Raw genomic sequence first — 15876 nt, 5'->3', positions numbered from 1 at the left:
TATTTTATCCTTTTGTATGTTATACGTAAAAATATCACTAAGTTTTATGCTTTTGCATCAATTAGAGATAGTGTCCATGTTACATCCAAGTAAGAGACGGTAAAGACTTGAATATTTAAAAATGTTTTGAAAAGCTTTGATCCATTTAAGGGTTAAAATACAACTACAAAAAGATAAACCTGTATTGTCTGATGTGCAATTACATCAAAGACACAAAGTAAAATACAGCCTCTTGATGGAAGCCATAAAAGTGGACATTTGCTTGAGTGCTTCAGTACAAAATGCGAAGCAAACAGAAAACAGTCCACTGTTGTGCAGGAAGACATGCCTGGCTGAATCTTGCCTTTAGGACAGTGAAAAAAAGCAGCAGCAAGAAGCACCAGGTCTATTTGCTCTCTGTCTGACTGAAGTCAGTTTGTTTCTGCTGGTCTTAAAGATCCACTGTGTTGGGAATCTGGATAAGCTGATTACATTAAGAATACATTTAAGAGCGCCATTATATTGCAAGCTCCCAGGAGTCCTTACACAGGTCATAAGTCTAACATTCTGCATTTTCCGGTCACATCTCAGGCCAAAAAAAAAAAAAAACATTTCCAAGAAATAAAGATGTATGATAGATACAGCATGCCATATTCTTGAAGGAAAACTCCACTTTTTTTTTGGAAAAGGCTCAATATTCAACTGCCTTAGGTGTAAACATTGGAGTTTGAAATCCATTCAGATGATGTCTGGTTCTGCCGGGAGCACTTTTAGCTTAGCTTAGCAAAAAACATTGAATCTGATTAGACTACTAGTATCTGTTCAAAATATTTGATAAAAGTGTTTTAATAGTTTTCCTTTTCAAAAAAAAACTTTACACATCTAATACTAAGGGCGGTAGCTTTGCATTTTAACCCTCATTAAACACACCCGGTCAAACTAATTGAGTCCTTCAGGCTTGTTTGAAATCAGGTGAGTGTGTTGAAGCAGCATTGAACTAAACTGTGCATGGCTGCAGTCCTCCAGGAACTGAGTTTGACAGCCCTGTTGTAGGCTGACACGGCAAAGAAGTCTCATTCCGCCATAATAATCAATTAACTTTGCTGCCATTCATGGTCAAAGCTAATTCAATGATTTACACTAAATTAAAATGTAGCTAAAAGTGTTACCGGAAGACCTGGAGATCTAAGAGACTGAAAAATAAGTCCATTTCCAAAATAAAGTGGAGTGTTCCTTCATTAGTCCCAATGCAGACACAGACAGAATGAGTGTGGAACTAAATATGCTTGTTTAATATGATCTGCTTACAGTCAGCATAAATAAGGTTAGTCGTATCAGTAGCAGCAAAGTTTTTTAATCATAAATATTTCATTGGCTATTGGTTGACAGATAAAGTAACTTTTATAAACAGCATTTAAGCTTTTAACCTGGTTACGCCAACTACATCATTAAATTCAAATAAAATAAAGTGAATTCAAAATTATGACATCACACATTCATAAATCATTCATTACTTTCCTTTTCCACCAAACAAAATTTTGTCTGAGCCTGCTTAATTTACACGTGTTTGTAAATATGACAACTCACATGATTGTATACTCCTTCACAACATCATTAATCTATGTGTGTGTTATTATTCGCAAATGTTTTACGCAATATTCCAGTTTAGTACAAAATTTGTATCTCTGGATGGAAACGTCTTTCTTATTTTGAATAAATCTATAATGGCGAAACTTAAATACTGGGATTTGAAAAATATACTGACCATCAAGCTTGTTAAGTATGTCATCACGCAAAGCAGCATCCGGCTCCAAGCACTATACCAAACTGTATGGGGAGGCTTATCAAATGGTAATAATAAACGCTAACAAAGCACTGTTACTTTTAAAAATCAAGACTGCAATATATATATATATATATATATATATATATATATATATATATATATATATATATATATATATATATATATATATATATATATATATATATACACACACACACACAAACACATGCCTAATATCAGATGGCCAGAAATTTTTTATGAATAGTTAAAAATGGGTGTTTGTGATAAAGTCCGGAGACTGATGTGTATATAAGACTAACTTTACTGTGTGCTATGACTAAAAAGTGGTCATAAACAAATATTTTTTCAATTCAAATAAGTAGCGATTTGGACCTGGAAACAATTCCATACAACGCACTTAAGCGGATAACTAAACATTTATAAAGCAGTGTAACTGTACAACAATTAGACAACCTAAAAAAATTTAAAAAGCTAGACGAAAGCCATTTTAATGACATAGCAAAACATTTAATCAAAATAATTATTAATAATAACTGAGCATTGTTGTAATCTTTTAATTATGGTTTGTGTCAAAAGACCCAAATTAAATCCATTACACTATATGTAATCCTTTAACCTACAGGATGAAAGCAATGGCTAGAGCCATTAAAAGCACACCATAAATCTGCATAAATATGATGGCTTAAACATCAATCATTATCAATTATTTATACTAAACGTGTGTTGCAGTAGACTGTTAATCATACTTATTGTGTCAAATAAAAAATAAAACATACATAAACAAAAACAAGAAACTAAACAATCATTGTCAGACAATGACAAAAATATTACATGCTATTAAAAAACAAAATATAAATAAAAAAACTAAACATTTGCATAAATATAATGGATAAAACACCACCAAATAATCAATTATGAATAGTAATTCTGTATTGTTGCATTTACATATTGAATTCTACAACATACGAGTTTGCAAATTAATTGAAAAAAAAAAAAAAACTTTAAACAGTTTATTGTACCAAACTGCAAGTGATACTTTTTCGATGGAAACAAAAACACATCATTTACATCTTTTTAAATCAAAATGAAATTGCATGTCTCTTAAAATGCTACTTCCCACCCACATTTCTAAAAAGTGTATTGCCTTTTACAGTCCGTGCATTTGTAACTCTGCCAACAACAAACAAAACGCATACATCAATTTTAAGAGAACATTCAAACAAGACACGTACTCCTGTACTCCAAAAGAACAGAAATTATGTATACAGTGTGACACAAACCAAATAGAAGATAAAACACACTTCCTTCTGTCCACAACTAGAGAAATATTTTCCCCCAATTTGAAACATTGATCAATTTATTTTTTAATTTAAATGACTCAGAAAAACTACCATATAATCGAAGAGGACGAATTGACATCTAGACTAGCTGCAAAATATGTATACACCCTACACACCATAAGAAATGGTTAATGTAAACTCATGTATCTTATTTAAATAATTAAAACTTTTTATTATTATTATTATTATTATTATTATATTTATCAAATGTATTGTTTTTTTTCATATCTTACCTGTATTATTTTTTTTTTCAATGGTTTTAATATATTTCATATTTGAAGTGCTTTGGCAATACTGTACTGAATGGCATGACAATAAAGCAACTTGAACTTGAGAGAGAGAGAGAGAGAGAGAGAGAGAGAGAGAATATTGCTCCCTTAGGAATGAACTTTGCACAATTGCATGATATTTTTCATGCACAAACAGAAACATTACGCACTAAAGGACATTGAAAGAGTTGGAAAAGAGAGGAACACTTCAATCCAAACTCCTACATTTACATTAATATTCTGCAGTCTTGACTTAGTTTGTCAAAAAGTCAAACTCTGCAATAGATGTACCAGCATACTGAAAAAAGCATACTGGGCTATTTTTTACAGTACATAAGCAGTAAAGAAAGTTTGAAAACATACAAGACGGGACAAGCAGCCGCTGAAATGGAAGCTGAATCTGCTTATTGCCCTTACTTGTATATTCCTTGTCAAGTAAGTGAAAACACATTTCTTTGGCTGCACGTTTGCTAGCTTCACCCAGAACAAAGTGGGTGTGGTGCTCTGCTCGCTTGCTCTGAACTGCTTGTACTTTTCTTTGTCCTGCTGAGAAGAAAACCAAAACAAATATGAGAGTTTTTGCACTACCACAGAAGGAGGTGTTCAGTAATGGCAAACCGGTGGTCAACAACACTAATCAGTATATTAACATGGACACCAATCCTCTAATTTAAATCACAATACAAGACAATACTCTGATTAAGAATCTAGCATTTAAACAGAGGTTTTTGATGACCTTAACTCAAACTAAAGTAATAATTGTAGTTATGGAAAATTAAGGCACGTGGAGTATTCAGCTGCATTATTGAAGTGCAGTACAGACTTGTAATCACCTTAATCAAACTTTTATCATCGTGTAGGACTTTTCACGACTATTTGCAACAGGACAGGCCACATTTGCAGCTTTACACCTATTGAGTCAGATCAGGACCACAGCCACCCACAGTGAACTCAGTGAGACTTACACCCTCTATCACCAAACACAATTTCACAAATGTCTAGAAAATGCAGACGTTTTCTTTCCATTCGGTGTGCGGAGTCAAATGCCATTAAAACAACTCTGAGTTTGTCACGGGGGCATTCATGAAATCGAAAATCGAAAAATTTAAAATGAAACATCTACAATTGCATGAAACTCCAGAGGAAACATTGGGAAGTGTGGTGATGTAATTACATTAATCAATCTTTGTACTACACAGGAACATGATAGGAGCAACTCGTATAAACACCGTAATCATATTATTGCCTTATTCAGATTAAGGTAAATCGTTTGATTACTGATATCCATGTAAATGTTATCAATGACTCATTCCTGTTTGGATTAGTAAACACTTTGCTTGTACAGCACTGGATATTTTGCATAGTATGCTCATTGTCCACATTAAACTAGCTTTAAAGGGCACATAGTTTAGCCCTTTTTTATGATTAAATATTAACATTATGGTTCTTCTAAGTGTGCCAGTTTAGAATCAGTTCAACACACAGTTCAGATGTTTTTATTATAATGTGTTCAAAAGTGTCATGTTGTGGGCGTGTACACAGCTCGCTGTTTTAGAAGCATGTTGCTTCACATGAAAATTTTTTTCGGCTTCCCACCCAATGTAACAAGGGGGCGGAGCCAAAAGCTTCCACGCTCTGTGTTTGCAACAGACAGGCTGACATAGAGAAGCTAAGCTAGGAACAATGTTCAACCGTACATGTACGACTCAGACACAGACCAAGCAGTGAGTACAAAATCATTTGTGTCTTTGTCTAGTTTTACTGTCAACTGTGTGCTAGTTATAAGTGCCGAGCTTTTACACCTAGACTAATAAACACGCACACTAAATTAACTTTGACTGAGGCACCGGATGTGCCGCTTGAAGCCACGACACGGCACACTCGGCACACTCTCAGTGGCGTGGCAGAAACATGAAGTGTCCCGAATCGTAGCGCCACGCAGCCTCCACCAGGGCAAATACAACGTGTGCACCCCGACAGAAACCCACGCCCAGAACTCCGAAATGCACGGCGCTGCGCCACGCAGAGAGGCGCTTCTGGTGTGCGACATGCAGGCAAGTTTGTTATTTTATTTTCAATGGAGTGAAACTCACTTAAGGCAAAGGCGCTCGCACTTTACAGCTGCACCTTGTTAAGATCACACTCACAGGGAGCTTCTGTGACCTTGAGAAATGCAAACAGCTGAAGTTTAAGGTTGACGCAATGAAAAGTACATGTTTGCAAACATACCAAAAGGTACAAACAATAATTCCGATTAGAGCGATAATGTGGAGAAAACTGATCTTGTGTTGAGCCCAATGAGCTTTACATCTAAAAATAGAGCAAGGGTGTTCCTTTAGTGACATCGCTTTGACTCACACGCTGAAAACAGCAGACGTGAAACGAGAAACTGAGGATGGTGATGCGACTGTCAAACAAAATTCGTGAGCGGGGGTACCGCACTCCGACGTCAAGTTGCAGTCGCTCTGAAAACCGCTCCAATTGGTCCACCGTTTTTATGTTACATTGAAAAAAAGGACTGTGTGTGTGTGTGTATATCATCCCAATATAACGGTCTATACACTATACTTACACACGTCTGTCCAAACAGCTTGAAAAGTAGATTTTTCACCATAGGTGGCCTTTAATTTTCGGATGTAAATAAGAGAGTTTACTGGGTAGGATGCGGTCTCGAAACCATGCAAAAAGGTCCAGTGCAGCCTTCGCGTAACCTTTTTCATAGCCTGATGCAAACTTCTATAATGTTATTACACGTGGCGGCAATGCATGGTGCAAGAGATGTGATTGGTCAGCTTGGCAGCGGTGATGAGTGTGGGTGGGGCAGAAAGTCCTGTGTATGGAGTGAGCCTGGTAAGAGTTTTGAACAAGTGCCAAGTTCTGCATGTAGCATGTTCGCAGCTTCCTGCCCCTTTCTTCCATAAATCAGAGATGGAAACCCAGATGGAAACTTTTGTTTTGTGTTTACCTAATGATTAAAGTTGTTGCATGTCCGCCTGTCCGGCCTCTGAATGAGCAAGTTTTAGCTACTTGTACATTAAGGTAGCATTCAGAATAAAACACCTGTGAAGAAATACGACATAGAGGAACATAAAAACTTTACTGCCAGCTAACATGTCGAAAGTGTTATTGCAGAGCAACACAAACAGCATGCTTGATATCAGTGATGAGTGTGGGCGGGGCAAAGAGTCCTGTGGGCGGAGTGAGCCTGGTAGCCAGAGTTTTGAACAAGTGCAGAGTCCTGCATGTTGCATTTTTGCAGGTTCTTGTCTCTTCTATAAATCGGTGCGAGTTGGAACTACTTCTACATTAAGTTAGCAGAGCACACATCTGGTGTAAACAAAACATCCGTGAACAAACTCAACATAAAGAAACCCCACTGCCTGCTAGCATTTCGGAAGTGTTATTGGCAGAGCAACACAAACAGAACAAAGAAGTTTAAAGGCTGGTTTATAGTGGTCCGGTGGAGCCTTCACGCAGTTGCATACCCCTCACCGTGGCTGATGCTGACCTCTCAAAAAACTGCACATCACAGCGACGCATAGCACAAGCTCTGTGATTGGTCAGCATGGTATCAATGATGAGAATGGGTGGGGCCGAGAGCCGGCAGGAGAGCAAGCAGCGAGCCCGATGGAGTGAGTGTTTATAAGTGTCGAGTCCTGTGAAGAAGCTCCAGATTAAACTTTCGTTATGCATTTATCTTATAATTACAGCTGCACAATTAATAGTTGAAAAGAATCGTGATCTCGAATCGACACCCTAGACCAGGGGTGTCAAACTCAATTCCTGGAGGGCCGAAGCCCTGAACAGTTTAGTTCCAACCCTGCTCCAACACACTTACCTGTAGGTTTCAAACAAGCCTGAAGGACTCAATTAGTTTGATCAGGTGTGTTTAATTAGGGTTGGAACTAAACTGTGCAGAGCTGCGGCCCTTTTGGAAACGAGTTTGACACCTGTGCCCTAGACGATCCTAATCCAGCATTTCTACAATTCTATCAATCATATTTTCAAGTTCATAAGAGAAGCAATGGTGGCCGCACAAGTCTTCACATTGTTTTACATGTGTTGTTTAGTAACGTGGACATCTCCAAATAGTGTTGAAGTCACATGCTGTATTTATAAGATATAATTCACCCAAAAAATGTAATTTCTGTATGCATGTATTTGCGACCGCAAAATCACACGTGACGTGAGCTAACCGTCAACTGTTACCACAGGGAAGGCCGGCGCGCGCGCCTCTGAATGAAATGTATTTTATTGAACAGAACCTGCATGGGCTGTGAATTACAGGTAATAAAGTTGTAAATAACATTCAGTTCATGGCACAGAGTGATCGTTTGAGAGCCGCGCGGGAAGTGAACCGCTCTTAGCAGTGAAAATGAAACCAAAAGCTCACACAGTGTTGCCAGATGTAGCTGACTGATTCCAGCCCAAAAAGTATCCAAAACCCGCTGAAATGCAAAAATACCCACCCAGTCTTCTGTATTCACGAAAATCAAGTCAGTGACGGATTTTAAGCAGACAATTACAGATTGTTAGTATATGTCTCAAACACAATAATTCAACATCCGAGTTATCTTCATCAGCATTATTGACCAGGACAAATCTAAAGTCTGTTCAAGTCCACCATTCCAAGTCTATACAAAATGTAGCATTTTAACCAACAGTACAGCTACACAAAACCTATTGCTGTTTTACCACGTTTAAGAATAACAATAATAATAGCCCACTCAAGTTAACCTTTATTTTATATCTACAGAATCGTGAGAACATCGTGATCTTTTTTTTAGGCAAAAGAAAAATGCACATCTTATTTTAGCCAGACTTGTACAGCTCTACTTATGATTAAAGTTGTTGCATGCTGCCAGTTACCACTTCTGAATGTGCGAGTTTTAGCAACTTGTAGCTGAAGGTAGCATTCAGAACAAAACACCCAGTCAGTACACAATTATCGGTTATGATTATTACTGAACTGATACTGAATTATCTGCGTCTGCATCGCGGTGCACCGAAAAAACAATTAATTTTGACGCCCCTAATAATAATCATAATCAAACTGAACAGTGACAGCTAGGCAGGTCCAAACCACTGAGCAAGATATTTGGAAATTTACTACTGATCACAGAACTGTGCTTCCCTGACAAGATGTGCATGACAACTGCAGCCTTTCAATTTGATTTGAAATTGAAATTTCATTTTGATTTATCGGACAACTCTACTCAGCAGATAGTCCAAAATCATAGTATTATAAAAACAGTAGATGAGAAGTACCATATTTACCTACTTCTACTGCAGAGATCCTGAAGCATGCATGCACTGGACAAGTTAGACCACAGACAAGAAATTACCAATAAAACTGACAACTTATTCTAGTAGCTCATGTGATAAAAACATTGTGGGTGCATGTTAAAAGTGCAGAAAACGCCACAAAAAAAGAACCTGACTGGTCTTTAAAAGAATAAAAACAGAAAACACTTTTTAAGATAGTTGTGTTGCAAACTCCCCCTAAGAAGGGCACAGGAAGTAAAAATGAAGTGATCTACTGATGTAAACTCCTCTCTTTGTTAATTTAAATACACACTACTCAGAACAATGGTTCGGACAAATAGAGAAAAATAAAAGTACATACTCAAACAAAAGCAGCGAAGTACACTTCCACACCAAAATAAACACTTAAACACTCCAATACTAAATGCTTTAGTAGTACCTAGTAGTTTCTTTACTATAGTAATGTTTTTTTTGTTTTAAAACGGGTAGTAGGGACTGCACATGTGATGTTAATAAAACAAAGTATGAAATCACACTTTATACATTACAGCAGAGGAGCATGGTTGGATGAAACTACCCAGAGACTGAAGCTGATAGTGAGAAGAGCATTGTTTTTCTACAGAGCAATTGATTGGACACAAATTTTAACAACTGACTTCAACAATGGCTGCCCATTTCCTCCATGGGCTTGGTTCTAAAAGCACTTAGGTAATCAAGGTCCAATAGTTAATCGGAAAAGTATTTGTTAAAGAGTCATAAGACAACCAAGTTATGAGGCGAATTCATAATATTATTGTAGAATTTGAAGACAAAAATACATTTTAAAAAGCTGCAATTCCCCGAACAACACAATCTGCAATTAAAAGGGGATTTGTGCTGGTTGTCTGCTAATTTAAAGGTGCAGTAGGTGATTGTCTTCAGACACATTTTTTTATTGTGCTGGTTGAAAGTCTCTTCACAGTCCAATAGGAATGATTAAAGTAAATAATCGAAATATTTATACATATTTTTTCATTCTGGGTAAGGCATAAGGATAAAAAATGTTCATCCAATTAAATAGAGTCGGACCGACATCTCTCATAATTCCGATAAGTAACTCAAACTGTCAGTCAACAAATGCAGATTAGGGCTTTTGCGCATCTCTGGTCACGCATATCCGCCATTAGCATGTGCATGTCTGCCACGCGTGCACGTCTAGATGAGCGACATGTGCAAGCGAGACTGTCAGTTATGGCAAAATCAAATGCTGAATTGAAACTCCTGAATCAGTATTGGAGTTACTTTTGCACGCTGGACAAAGGACGACACCACACAATGGCTAAAGTATTTCTGTTAGAGAGGTAATGTTCTGTTTTAAAACTATATTAGTCACACAGAGCTGATGTAGAGAGTATTGCGTTATGAATGGGTTCTATGCACAGACATGTTGTTCAGCCACTGAAATCTCTGAAAATATAACTATTTTTAGTTTCATAAGGGAGCTTTTACAGCATGGATGATGTAGATTTATAATGTTATTCAGTTTAAAAACAAATCATCACTATATTGCTATTCCGCTTAGCCTGCTTGCTGAGCTGAAGTTGCTTTTATATTCACATTGGGTCATTTCTGAACAATGACAGCCTGTGACGCACTCCCGAAATTGTTTACAGCTACACTGAATATTCAGTCTGAAACAGCATGTAAGTGTGGCTTAGTAATAAGTGAAATTCCTGCACGCCGCCCGGCCAACCACTACATACGCCTCTAACTGGCGAATGAACTGGGTTGTCTGCTGTTGTGTCACGGTGGGCGTGCTCATGATTTCAAGAGGCGTGGCTTTAAAACACAGTCCCTCCCTGCCGTCCAAAGCTAAAATATTATCCGATTAGCATTTTGGCAGATCACCTACTGCACCCTTTAAAGTGAGCCGAATCAACACAATTTCGTTTTTTTTTTTTTTGGGAACACTTAATTGTTTTATGTTCAATCCACTTAAACTTGCAAAAAACAATAAAAGGTAACTCAATTTGTGTTTATTCAATTTGCGGTGCTATAATTATTAATATTAGAGTGGCTGTTAAGTTAATTGTAGCTAAAAACTTATTGCTTGCGCTTCCACCATTGATAGACTGAAAAAAAGATGGATGACGCATCTTCACTTCCTTCCACTGTAGAAAACGGTCACAGGATTTATTCACTTTACTTGATCCAGCCACCAGGCAGAATGATTAAAAAGTTTTGGCCTCACTTTTATTGCTTATGTTGTTGTTTTTTTTTGTTTTTGTAAGGTCAGACTACACATTGCTTTCTGAGGGATTATCAGTTCTTTAACAACATACATGCCGCTATTAAGAAGACAAAATTTGACAAAACTTTCTGAAACAACAGTAACTTATAATGGCTAAAGAAGTTTGCTTTGTACTGGTAACAACACCATATTCTTGCTTCATCATGTTTGAAAGCTCTGTACTGAAGAACGTCTATTTGTCAGTCACACGTTTTCCAGAAGACATGGGGACCTTGCTGGGAGTTATCATGCAGTTATCAAACAACTCTTTGAGATGAAGCCTTTTGCAAAAAGCCAATTTGAGGTTTTAACCAGGTAATTTCATGTTTACTCGAAGCAAATTGAGTTTTTTAGGCTCAAGACGGCAGGTTGTTTTTTTTATCAGGTTTCATTGCCATGGTAATATGTTATAAAGCGAGTTTCTCGACACTCAAAGCGCTTTACACATTTGAGGGGGTGGGGGGCGGGTCCTCCACCACCAGTGTGCTGCATCCACCTGGACGACACGACGGCAGCTATATTGCGCCGGACCGCACACCAGCTGATTGATGGAGAGGAGACAGAGTGATGAAGCCAATTATAATATGGGGATGGTTAGAAATGATGGATAGTTGGTAAATTTGGCCAGAATGCCAGAGTTAATCTCCTACGCTTTTTCGAAGGACATTCTTGGATTTTTAACAACCTTGGTTTAACGTCTCATCTGAGAGACGGCACTCACTGAGCAGAATAGAGTCCATCAATATACTCTGCGTTAGGAACCACACAATCTGCAGGTTGAGCTCCTCTTTCTGGTCTCACCAACACTACTCCGGGCAGCAACCTAGTTTTCCCATGTGGTTTCCCATCCTGGTACTGACCGGGCGCAGCCCTGCTTAGCTTCAGCGGGTAACCATGTGAGAGCTGCAGAGAGCTAGCTGTCGGCTAGACTGCAAAACCAAACTGGACCAGAGAGCTGCGAGTAAATTTGCATATACCTGATGCAACAAATTCACTTTCAGTGTTTCTTTTGCTCCAAAATAAAAGTCTTTTGTATTACCAGAAATGTTTAAATAATTTTTAGCATTTTTAAATCACTTTTTGCATCTAATAATTTGTTTATATTATATGAATTATAATTATTGATATTATAAAATGAAATACTTTTGAATTGTAATATTACTAATGCCTTAAATTAGCATTTACATTTGAAAATGTATATCTAAAATATATATAATGTTATATAATCGAAAAAATCGAATATTGCGATATTCTGTTTTACTGTAATATAAATAAAATTTCACTAGATTACTTCAATATCTCATGATGATTCTGTAAAAGTGTGAATCATGCATAAAATATGCATATAAAATCATGCTCAACATTACATATGCATATGTCTGCAAAATTCTGTCATACGGCACTGCGAAAAGGGGCGGGATTAAACAAGATGATTAGACATTTTAAAAAGTGAGCAATAGGTTCATATTTTTTGACGACCAGAAATTTACTCTACAACCCAGAGTTTCTTCAACTTGTTTTGTGCAACAGGCCTCAGGGGATTTAGATAAATATCAGCATCAACAACAGAAAAAAAAAACGTCTGCAAACTGGAATGAAACACAGACCAGACAGCTCCTCACTATCTGCACTGAAGCGGAGATCATCAGCCAGCTTAGTGGAACAGGACACACTAGTATAGACTATTTTAAGGGGTGCAAACAATAACAATGGTCCCAAGGTATTTCCTGTTTTACAATTTTAATTTCTACAGCTTCCAATAAGCTACATATTAATAAATATAATGTTATGAAAACTGTTTTAACATTAAGTTATGATTGAACTGCCTCATTACAGTTATGAAATAGTTTGATAACAAACAGGAAATGTTCATGGGTCAATGACATAAGCACAATAAAATGGTCTATACCATCAAGAAAATCCAGATTCCAGAGCTGGCCTATTAGACACCTTAACGTCCTGACATCACTAGAGCTGTGAAGAAAAATCTTGATTCTGAGATTCTCAAAATGTATTGCTATTCTCACTTGAATCGATTTGATGTTTGATGTAATCTCAACTGAATACTAAAAAGAGGGTGGGACATAGACTAGCCAATAGCGTTTTGTTTTATCACAGCTGACAGTGAGAGAGGTTGACATCAAGCGCATCAAATGAAAAGCAAAAGAGAAATGTCTTAAAGGGGCGGGGCATGTCAGATCCTAAAGAGCAATTGATTGGTCAGAAGATTTAATAAGAGACTAAAGTATGAAGTATCATGAATAAAACCATTGATCCATTTAGGCCAGAGATGTCTAAACTAGGGCAAAGTTGGCCCATGGTATCCTTTGATTTGGCCTGCCGTCCCATCTGAGAAGAGGTTGGGAAATGATGGTAAAGGTTAAGGCAAATGCCTTCAACAGAGACCGTCAGTTCTAATTTCACATAAACATTTGTTTGTGTATTTAGTTGTTGAACTACAAAAAAAAAAAGCAGACTGAAATTAAATGTTTCAATTAAATGAATCAGATTTTGTAAAAATGTTAAAATATAAATGCTGTTACTTGACAGATAGAAGACAATGCATAAAACTCCGTTGTTGTATAAATAAGATTGTTTGTTTAGCAAGAAGTTCATTGTAAAATTTTAAAATATTATACAATTATAAAAATTATAATTATTAATTATACAATTTTTTTAAATATATAGTAATAAATTAAGAAATTACCTTGGCAAATTTAATGTAATACCTTTAGCACACCACCCTTAATCAAGTTTGGTTTCTGGCCTTTCATAAGAAAAAGTTTAGCCACCTCTAATTTAGGCGGAGGTAATGAGATATCCATATAACAGATTGAAACTAACATCTAAAAAAGTATATTAATAAGTTAATACTATTTTGATTTTATGAGACCTTTAAAAATAACAAAATTAATATAAAAACAGCTCAATAAAGAATCCTGTAATATGTTTAAAGCTTTCCTAACTTTATAAATGATTATTTGAGAATCAAGTGGTGCTTGTAAGGAATTGAATGCAAGCAAATTACAACTGTTTGTAACTGCAGTCAAAATCTAAGCTCACAGTCGATTCAAGAGAATAGCATTTTGGAAAACTCCAAATCAACACAGAACAGATTTTCAGAAACTATTGTTCACCATAAAGATTTTGGGCCTCAACCAAAACTCTAATTAACCCAGAACACAATTCCATTGAGAAAGAAACTCAAATTAAAATAAATTAAACAATTCTGGCATCCCATAGCTCATTGCTGTTTACGAATCACAATGTCAGCCGCATCAAACGGATTGTGAAGGCACTGTGTAGTACAAGAGTTTGAATGATTCTGAAATTGACTTTCCCATTAAATCACATTTTTTAGACATACATGTATCCAGTTAAGTGTACTAGTTAACAGATTTAGGATTAATAATAAAATTCAAATGTCCAATTCATGTGCTCTTTAAATAAGTCTGGAACACATGTTCCCTGCCATGAGGCCTCCTCCCAGTTCTTTAAATGACAGCTCAGTGCGCATACACATGCTACTATTAAAAGCCACACATCTACTACTGATGACAGATAATGCCCTCTGTTACCCACATGACGGGGAAATGTGCGTTGCACCAGGGCTACTAAAAGGACAAAACTTCAAGGCAAAACAAGAGACATTCGTAGTAAAAGGGGTATTTGCAGCAGGTCTACAATACAGCACACACCTTTACGATAAGATAACAGTAGTGGAGCGCAAGTAGCAAAGTCCTCACAGAGAGAGAACCTGAAAGAGCTGCATGGCAGCCAGGGTTTAAAGTAGGTCGGGGCGTTTAATAAGAAACTGACTGACACCTGACTGACCACCACATATGACTGACCGACTAACTCAACCAGCGCGTGCTTGACTGTCCACTCGTGTGTTTCCACACTTGACAAGGAACTGAGAGCTGCAAACATGAGGAATGATCCGCATTATCGCACTCATTAGGACCACTAGCTTAGCTTAGCTGGAAGGAGAGAGGCGTGGACTGATCAAGCATCATCACAGGCTTAAGAGCATTCATCGTTAGCATAGCGAGCCCGTGTGCTATCGCCCGACGGACAGCAGAGATCTCAGCTCTCTGTCAGTTAAATGTAAGCCCTGCTGCAGTAAAGGTGTGCCCGAGAACCGGTGGATGAGTATCGGAGCAGCAGAGCAGTAGGCCCGTGTGATCTGCTCCATCCACTCACTCTTTCACGCTTCACTTCACTGCAGATAGCGCGAGCTGAAGCCGCTGCTGGACGTACCTGCGGTAGTGTGCTCGCTGCTACTGTTGTTGTTGTCGGGATGCAAAGGTGTTCCTGAACGGGAAGCGCGGTGGACTGCGGCTCCGGCCCGGTTGTTTCGCTGTGACAGTTCAGGTCAGTGTGGGCTGAAGCAGCACTGTGAAAGGGGAAGACGGAACTCCGCCTGTGAGAGACCGGGGTGACGAGCCGCGCAAATCTCGCGAGAGCAACTGCTGCTGCTGAAGGGGTTGGGCATTTTAAGAGCTCTGTGGGTTTTAGATTTAAAAGGATAATTCACCTCCAAAAATAAAAATGTACTCACCCTCGCGAGGTTTCTAATCCATATACGCTTTTTTACTAAGCACCAAAGAAGATTCATTCATTCATTTTCTTGTTGGCTTAGTCCCTTTATTAATGCGGGGTCGCCACAGAGGAATGAACCGCCAACTTATCCAGCAAGTTTTTACGCAGCGGATGCACTTCCAGCCACAACCCATCTGTGGGAAAAATCCACACACATTCATCCACTACAGACAATTTAGCCTACCCAATTCACCTGTACCGCATGTCTTTGGACTGTGGGAGAAACTGAAGCACCCGGAGGAAACAAACGCGAAAGCAGGGAGAACGTGCAAACTCCACAGAGAAACACCAACTGAGCCGAATTTCGAACCAGCGACCCAGCGACCTTCTTGCTGTGAGGCGACA

At 37.9% G+C, this 15876-nt stretch overlaps 1 protein-coding gene across 9 annotated transcripts in view; it reads right to left on the bottom strand.

Moving 5' to 3' along the window:
• Positions 1-15377, bottom strand: part of ktn1 (kinectin 1) — a 75773-nt gene extending 60396 nt beyond the window's left edge. For 7 of the 9 annotated variants that reach the window (XR_012392640.1, XM_005158886.3, XM_005158887.4 and 4 more), the window contains exon 1: positions 15190-15329. The gene's annotated coding sequence lies outside the window, so the exon portion shown is untranslated. Of the gene's footprint in view, positions 1-15189 lie in introns of all 9 variants that reach the window. The other 2 variants (NM_001309329.1, NM_200081.2) reach the window with 1 other exon arrangement.
• Between the last annotated feature and the right edge of the window lie 499 nt (positions 15378-15876).

Source organism: Danio rerio, chromosome 17 (assembly GCF_049306965.1).
Source record: "Danio rerio strain Tuebingen ecotype United States chromosome 17, GRCz12tu, whole genome shotgun sequence".
Lineage (NCBI taxonomy): Eukaryota > Metazoa > Chordata > Actinopteri > Cypriniformes > Danionidae > Danio > Danio rerio.
The sequence above is the reverse complement of the archived record's forward strand: the minus strand, read 5'-3'. Positions and strand labels throughout refer to the sequence as shown.